Source organism: Stegostoma tigrinum, chromosome 13 (assembly GCF_030684315.1).
Source record: "Stegostoma tigrinum isolate sSteTig4 chromosome 13, sSteTig4.hap1, whole genome shotgun sequence".
NCBI lineage: Eukaryota > Metazoa > Chordata > Chondrichthyes > Orectolobiformes > Stegostomatidae > Stegostoma > Stegostoma tigrinum.
In genome coordinates, this window is record NC_081366.1 from 6,612,592 (window position 1) to 6,621,919 (window position 9,328).

At 39.0% G+C, this 9,328-nt stretch overlaps 2 protein-coding genes across 2 annotated transcripts in view; both read right to left on the reverse strand.

Moving 5' to 3' along the window:
* The window catches only part of LOC125458288 (protocadherin gamma-A11-like), a 199,301-nt gene that overhangs the window by 155,112 nt on the left and 34,861 nt on the right, over positions 1-9,328 (reverse strand). The window lies entirely within an intron of this gene.
* LOC125458398 (protocadherin-10-like) overlaps positions 1-9,328 on the reverse strand; it is a 106,408-nt gene that overhangs the window by 62,028 nt on the left and 35,052 nt on the right. The window lies entirely within an intron of this gene.

Below are 9,328 nucleotides of genomic sequence, written 5' to 3' on the forward strand. Positions count from 1 at the left end.
ATTCACAACTTCAAGGAGTTTTTAAGTTGTCAAATATCACTTTGGAAATAAATAACTTTCTTTCATCTCACTCTCCACTGCGACACATCTGCATCACAGGGAAAAGTAATTACAAGTCTATCATTTGTGCATATGATTGAGAATAATTGTGAAGTGCTGGGATCCATTGTACGACCCACTAAGATCGTTGGCCTCTGTTTAATGTGAAAGGAATCAGAAGTTTTACACGTTCTAAACAATGAAACGAAAGCACTTTGTTAGGAATTAAGAGCATATAACTCACAAGTGAAAGTATTGTATATTTCCCTAAAAGAGCTTAACAGTTTGGACAGGTTTTCACAATAAGGTGATGATTTCCAAGCTTGTGCAATGTCCATTGTGGTTGCAGATAAGTTAAATCAAGCACTCTTGGAGTACTAGTTCCCTAGTTGAACAGAGCGTTTTGTACAGTGGGAATACCATCAAAGTCCTATGTTTCCGAAGTACTTGACATTTCCTCTAGATTATTCACAAACAATTTTACAAGTCTTTACAAATCCAGAGCCAATTTCACTTCTGCAATGTTATCAAATACCCATTGTAAATCTAATTAAAGATATCTATTTACTTTCCATCACGTAGACAATTATTACAATTCTATTGTATTTCCTGGTGCAGTCTGCCATTGCGCATGCTATATTAGCGTTTTTGAGCACCACCAGCATTATGTCTGCAATGTTCTGAATGGAGGAATGTCTTGGACGTACATGAACTGGAATTGGTTACCATTGTAGTCCCTTGTTTCATGTTTGAACATGCAGACACGTTAATACTTGTTCCCAGCTGTAGTGGTAATAGAATCTGGGAGGCGGGGGGGTGGGGGGTGGGGGGTGGAATGCAGGATTAAATGGAACCTGCAAATTCCTGTACTAATCAATAGCTTAATTTTAGTTGTGCAAAGTTGGATTGTAGTATTAGGATATGGAAATCAAATTTCAAGGTCCAAAATATGCCTTGTGCATTGCATTCCAACATTACCTCTTCTGCTCCAATACAGGAGTTTCGTTTCTATTGAGGATAACTGTATGACATTTCCATTTCTTTTTTGTTGTTTAACGCCTGATAGAATAGGAGATATATTTTTTAGTTTTGGAGCACAATATGAACTAATAACTGGAGTTACAAACTATTCTTATTGACTCGAGAATCATCACCAGAATATTCACGTTAAGGAGGCTTGTTCAACAAGTAAAACACGCTAACAGGCCATTTTTCCATTGGATTTAGATTTAAGTTTGAACATATACAGTATCCATACAATGTGGACACGAAAACAGTTCAATGCGAATAAATCTGAAAAAAGAAAGTTAAGTTGATCTACGTTCACTATTTCCCAAGCTTGTATGAGCTTATATCAATTCAGAATAACCTGACAGTCAGGAAAATGCTGATATTAGCTCATGAGATCGAAACAGCTGACACTGCAACAACTAATAACTAGCCAAATTGTTTTCTGGATATGTGTGCAATTGCTCCTCCATTGTCGAAGAACGTGTTCTGCAGCTGCATGGCTTCATATCTGCAAACAGTTCATCAGAGGTAGTTACATTCCACTATCCATTGGGTGAAAAGTCGACTATTTTCATCGATTCAAAGGAACTCCAATAGATTTTGAAAGTCCTAACAGGTATCCAAGGCTACCAGAACACAATTTTAATCAGCTCTACAATGTAATACCGCAATCCTTTAAAGCATAAAATTATTACAAGATATGATACTACCAGAGATTATTTTGAACAAGAACAGGAAATAAAGCAGAAAACATGCGAATAATGCATTAGGTAATTACTCCTACAGGAAGAATTTCAAGATACATAATAATTTTCAATATTGCCACACAATCAAATCAAAGCCGCGAGGTTCTTATTCTCCATGAAGAAGGCTCCTCACCTTAATTTTTAACGTGTTGCTGCAATTATCAGAATTAATCATTCTTGCATTTTCTTTCCTGATGAACTCATTTTGGGCACAGTTTTTGTCTGCGTTTGAGCTGCATATGTTGGGATTTATGACATCTCCCTTTGTTGATTGCAAAGTTGAACATGACTCATAGCGGAATCTCTGAGAAAGTGGGTCACCCCCGAACACCTCGACGTAGTTCGGGGGGATCTGAAGGTTTCTGTTGGCTTTTTGGATTCTATTCAGAGAATGCCTTGTCTCAGCGCAACAACCGAGTCTCAGGGAACAGTGCTGACTACTTGTAATGTTTCTGTTTCTATGAACCATTGCAGCGAGAATAACTAAGATCACGAGAAATATGATAGAAATTCCTCCTAATACGATGACCAAGGAAAGGCCCAGGTCAGGAGTGAACTTAGGACCTCCAACCGAACCACTGACGCTAGAGAATGTTGCAGTATCGCCACCATGCACAGATAAGATGATGGTCATTGTGGCAGAAAGTGATGGGTTTCCATTATCTTTCGCAATTATCACCAACCTTTGTTCAGAGGCATCATTATTCGTGATACGGCGTATTGTCCAAATCTCGCCAGTGTCTGGTGAAATTGTGTAAAGGTTATGAAGGGTAGCCTGAAAAATGGAATAAGAGACTCGTGCATTTTGACCGGCATCAGCGTCCGTGGCCGAAACTTTGGCAACCATGCAGCCTGGTTCTGCAAACCTGGATATTGTCTCGACTGCTGTTGATCCAAATTGGGCTAATGGTTGCACAATGACCGGAATGTTGTCATTCTCATCAAGGACAATAATATTTACAGAAACATTACTTGCGAGTGGTGGCGTCCCATGGTCCATGACCTGAGCTTGGATTCGAAATTTTTTCGATTTCTCGTAGTCGAAACATCTCTGCGCGAATATGACACCAGTTTCCGAGTTAACAGCGATGTAAGTCGATACCGAAGAGTTCAGAACTTGAGTCTCCAGGATAGAGTATGTCAGTTGAGCGTTCAGTCCAATGTCTGGATCAAAGGCTGTAATGGAAAATATAGAAGCGCCAATAGCATTGTTTTCCTTGACATGTGCGGTATATGAAGACTGCGTGAAGTGTGGGGTATTATCATTTACATCCGAAACGTCTACTCGAATGGTTTTTTCCGATGTAAGGGGAGGATTTCCTGCATCCGTGCATGTTATTGTAATATCGTAGCTGGAGACATTTTCCCGGTCCAGTGCCTGATGAATAAGTATTCCATAAAAATTTTCCAAAGAAGAGTCTAGTCTAAATGGTAATTTATTTGAAATTTGACATTGTACCAGACCGTTTCTTCCCGAATCTTTATCCGCTGCGCTGAAAAGAGCGACCACAGACCCAACTGGAACAGCTTCTGAAATTGCGCGTGATAAAGATGTCACCGTCACGTCAGGAGGGTTATCATTCACGTCAATAATATTCACCGATACGACACAATGGCCTGACATTGGATCTGATCCCCCGTCAATGGCTTGTATGAGAAGTTCGAAGGTATTGTTTTCTTCATAATCCAACCTCCCTTTCACTTGTATTTTACCAGTCTTGGCATCCACGCCAAACTTTTCCCGAGCAGTAGCTGAAATGTAGCTACTAAATGAGTACCTGATCTCTCCATTTAGACCATCGTCCGAGTCGGTAGCATTTAACATGATTACTTGAGTCCCTGTTGGCGCAGTTTCCAATAGACTGACTCGATAATCCTTCTGAAAGAATACAGGGGCGTTGTCATTTGCATCCTTTACAATGATTATGATCTCAACTGTGCCCGATCTTACAGGAATCCCGCCGTCCTTGGCTATTAAAGTTAAGCTGTGGCTATGTTCCGTTTCTCTATCCAAGGAACTTTTCAGAACCAATACTGGCATTTTTCCTTCGCCAGTCCGAACGTCGAGAACAAAATAATCGTTCGGAAGGAGCTCGTATTTTTGAACGGAGTTGTTTCCAATGTCCAAATCGTGAGCCGACTCGAGGGGAAAACGCATTCCTGCTTTAGAACGCTCAGATATTTGTAGGTGGAATTGTCTGTTTGGGAAAGTGGGACCATTGTCATTTACATCGAGAATCTCCACTGTAACCTTGTAGAGCTTTAAGGGATTTTCAAGCAAACCGCCCAAGGATAAAACACAGCTCAGGCTCCGGCCGCAAATCTCTTCTCTGTCAATTTTGTCCTTCACGAATAATATACCAGTGTCCAAATTGATCTCCACATATTGTTTCCTAGGACCGGGTACAAGCCGAAAGCTGCGAGTGGAGAGTTGTTTTACATCTAAGCCTAAATCCTCTGCAATATTTCCAACAAAGGCACCCAGCTGCAATTCTTCAGGAATCGAGTAACGAATCTGCCCACGCACCAGATTCCACGAGGAAAATGCACAGTACAATAATTGGCATTTTAGCAGCGAATAAATGCTATATTTCATTTCCAGCTTCATACATTCCCCTTTGTTTCAGAATGTGCTCACACAATGACATATCCTCATTACAGACTTATATTTTAAGGTTGGAATATCTACGAAGTTAAGATACCTGGATTTTTCCCGAATCTCTCGAATTATTTGAATTAAATCTTCTAACCTTGTTTAAAAGTACGCCCGAGCAGCTCCAATTTTATACTGCGTCTGGTCGGATGTGATGGTGTCTGGTTAGTGAAGGGGGCTGTGCGGATCCCCAGTTGCATTTGAGCTTCTAATTGGTGGATATCAGCACATTGAAAGTTGACCAATGAATGCATGTCCCGTTTCTTAAAGCTGCAATGTTCGAAATGATTCAACGTGCTTCGATTTAATGTTGCACAATTTAAAATTGGATTAAGCGTTACATCAGTGTTCTTCATTCTTCCTGCCTTTTGCACGGATTGAAGTTCTACAACCACAGTGCAAAAAAAAGCTAAAGACTTGGGTTTCCAAAGAACAAATAAAAAGAAGAATTTAAACATTCAACATCATTCATTAGTTTTATTCAATCCCATATAGGTATGAATGTTCAGTCATGGTGTTCATCGCCAACTAGCTGGTATTTCACTGAGCAAAAAATACATTATTTCCCTTTCTTTGGCACAATCAAACAATATTTATGAATCAATTGGGAATTCTCATCCTAAATTCCCTTCTAAACATCCAGCCCACTCTTTTATTCGAGCAAAGGCGAAGTAATACAGATACTGGACACTTGATATTAAAATAAGCCAGAAATTTCTCGAGAAACTCAGTCGGCCTCGCGACGTCTATGGAGAGAGAAACAGAGTTAACGTTTTGAGCCCAAAGAGTTTACTCCAAGACCGGTGGATGCTGGAAGTTATTGTTTTCAATGGTGTTGACAAAGGTGGTAGAGGGCATAAAATAGATGGGGTGAGTGCCCCCAGTTCTGTCAACAGTGTAGAAGAACGTCATTTCTTCATCCCTTCAGTTTTGAAGATAAGCCTTTGGACTCAAAACAATAACTGTTCTAATCCTGTTAGCATGCTGTTTGTTCTTCAATGAACTCTATTCTTCGTGTCATGCATCCATTGACCTGTAGAAAATATAATTTAGTCTCGAAATTTACGTGAAATCGATATTCATATGCTGAAACAACATCACACTTCTTCCAAAATCTTACGCAAGACACAATATGTGAACTGTATGTCCTTCTATTTAACTTGCGGCTTTCAATATTTTAAATGCAAGCAAATACCACCATTCCTGCCCTCCTTTCTTCAGTGAATCATGCATTCATTGTTGTTAAAAAAGTACTCATTGTAAATGACAATAATCTTCGCTGTCACTTTTGAAGTTCCAGCATAATGAAAATATTTTTCTCAGTATCAAAGGCAATACTCAAAAAGCAATCATAAAATTACTTCCAAAGTGCCAGTATAATTACTTGTTTGCACTCACAACTTTTAACTTTTAAGTACATGTTGGTTTTGTTAAATTTCTACATCTTTCCTTGGCCTTAATATTTCAATGTTTAGCATTGGCCACCCTCCAGTTTCTGACGTTTTCTCCCAAATGTTACACGTACAAACCTTTTAACTTATGCAAAGCAAGTAAACCTAATGTCTCAAACCCCTTCTTATTATTAATACATGTGATTCTGAAAATCATTGTTCTGCTCACAAGCTGCCATGTTCTCATGCACGTCTGCTTAATTAACTTAATTATCTGACCATTGAGGCTCCTTGTGTTTTAGAATGGTTACGAATGATAATAATCTAAGAAGGCATCCATGAAGAAGATGTCATTTATTCGACGTACTCTGCATGATGTAAAATAGTTTGTTGTGAGGAACTCTTGCCATGCAAATAGCCATGCAAGTACAGACCTTTGTATATGTGTGGTAAACCAGGTGTTAGTTGCAATGTACAATGTAGCAGATCACGTCAGATATTGTCAGGATGGTTCTGATTTCCAGTTACGAAAATATTCAGGTCCCTTTTCTTAATTCACTTGTGGGACCGGTGCTTTACTGGCTATCCAGCATTTATTGCTCATCCTTGGGTGTATTGAGAAGGTGGTGTTGAGGTGACTTCTTCATCTGTTGCAGTCCATGCATTGTGAATAGAATCACAATCTCCTTACGGAAGAACTCTAGGATTTTAACCCAATGACAGTGAAGGCAGCGTGATACATTTTCAAGTCAGGATGCTGTGTAACTTGGAGGGGAACTTGAAGGTAGTATTCTCATGTATCTGCTGCTCTTGTCTTTCTAGATGGTAGTGCTTCTAGATTTGAAATATGCTGTGTTAGAAGCGTTAGTGGATTTCTGCACTGTATCTTGTAGATAATATACACTACTGCTGCTTGGCATTGGTGGTGGAGGGAATAGATGCTTGTTGATGTGATGTCATTCAAATAGGCTGGGTTTTTTTTTGCATCTTTAGTGTCTTTGGAAATTCACCCGTCCAGACAAGTGGGCAGTATTCCATCACACTCCTGACTTGTGCATTGTTGATGGTGGACAGGCTTTGGAGAGTCAGCAGGTGAGTAACTCACCACAGTATTCTTAGCCTTTAACCTGTTCCTACAGCCACTGTGTTTGAATGGCGAGTCCAATTGTGCCCATGGTCAATGTTAGCCCCCAGCACTTTGATAGGTTGTCTTTATTATCCCATGTTAAAATCAATAGTCATCTGGAGCCATGTTAATTCTCATTCAACTTTCTCATGAGTCATCAAATTTATGATACTTAAAATCCTCAACCAGAATCACTCCTGTCTTGAAATGGGCATCGAAAATACTCATTAGTGCGATATATTGATTTGGTCCAGATTTTGGGGAACACTTTGATATGTTCTGTTTTATTTTATCGTGCTACCTATCATTGTTATTATGACTTACGGTTTTCTGTACTTCACGATCCTTAATTGTGCCATCCAGTTAGTCATTGAGAAATGTTTTCCCATTATAACTTCCTCTAGTTTGAAAATGACAACCAACCGATGTTTTGCACTAGATACTGTACATAAAAAAATGCTGAAACATATCAGCAGGTCAAAATTAATATTTCCTTCTGATCATGTTGTTTTAATTTGCCAGCCTACAGACGCTCCTTCTAACCTTCATGAAAGTATATACATTGTTGTAGAGATCAAACATATGCCGATAAAAGTTCAAGCCTCAATCATCAAAAGCTTTGAAGATCACACCATAAAAGTGCTCTCTCTGCTCTGATACGGGGTCTTTAATCTTGGCTCTACTATTTGGATGAAATTGGCTTCTCTATTTTTATTTTCACGGGCTAGATAACAGATATACCAGACTCTTTGGAAGGGGTGATTGGGTTAGACAGAATTCTTTGGCAGAATCTTCCAACTACCGACATTCCTCTTCGTGGTTTAAAGTGCCTGCACAGATTTTAATTTAATTTCAGTACTAATAAATATATCATTAATCCGGTATACAATGTAAGTATAAACATTCTTACAAAATACTACACAGGCCTAAAGAAAACTTTCGTCCAGTGGAAGTGAAGTGTAATGATCTGCTGCTCGACTTATACAATTCAAAATACTATTCACAGATCGAAAAAAATACGTCACACTAATTTTGTAGTGACGTATCAAATATGCAAACCCTTGTGCTAATTACCCGACTTGTATTGGTTTTGCACAGTTGCTTCACGATTTCAACCTGTGATGATTCGGCTTCAAAACAAAAGAGAAGGCTGACATATTGTATGAACATGTGACATTTCTTATTTTAAATCAGTGTCTTCAACTATGCTCAGAAATGCTACTTAGACGATATAAGAAGCAGGTCTTGTTAACATTGAAACAAATGCCAAGTGAATGTTTTTCACAAATTGAATTGTTTAAAAGGAAATTTTGTTTCATTTTTTATGAAGTTTAATAGTATGTGACAATCTAATAAACGTATAATGATCAGAAACTAAGAATTATGTGGACATTCGGTAGTTAGTGTGCTCAAGAGGAGACTGCCATAACTAAGAACACGGCAACTGATTTATGTTACTTGTGTGGAACTGCAATTCGACCGTGCAATGTTCTGTAGTGACGAATCGAAAATGTGGAAGAGCCAATAACATTGTTCTCCATTAGGCTAGCTTATATGGTGATTGCCTGAACTGTGGCACACTGTTATGTATATCAGAAATCTACACCTGAATGATTTTCTCTGATGCAAGTGGAGGGTGCCCAGCATCCATGCATGTTATGCTACATCATCCTTGGACATATGCTCCCGATCTTGAGGATGCTGAGTAAGTATTGCATAATGGTCACCCAAAGAAGAATCCAGTTTAGGGGGTAATGTGTTTGCTATTTGAATTTGTATCTGCCCATTTTTGGCTATTTCTATAGCCTGTGGTTATATGGGTTTCATGTGTGCTCAGGTTGCCTTGACAGATAGTTCCATTTCAATGTTTCGGGTTGCAAAGTCCGAATATTTATGTATATTCGAATTGGTACAGGAGGTGCTGACAGACACCATGGGGGCGGAGAAAACATTTTAAACACGACTAATAAAACATGAAGTAAATACTAGTGAGTTTTGAGAAGATTTGTAGCTCAGGTTGAGTTTCTGGATGTAAGTTTGTTCGCTGAGCTGGAAGGTTCATTTTCAGACGTTTCGTCACCATTCGAGGTAATATCATCTGCACATAAATAGAAAGCGGAACATAACACCAGCGCTTCACCGGAGGCTCACTGATGGTGTTACCTAGAATGGTGACGAAACGTCTGAAAACAAACCTTCTAGCTCAGCGAGCAAACTTACATCCATAAAGTAAGTACAATCAGAAGGGTTTAGGCGCTTACTACAAAACCCTATTACAAATCATTGTTGATTTGAGGATCTAGAAATAGGGCAAACAACCGTGATTATATATTTATACGTAGGTAATTCCGACTCATTTCAA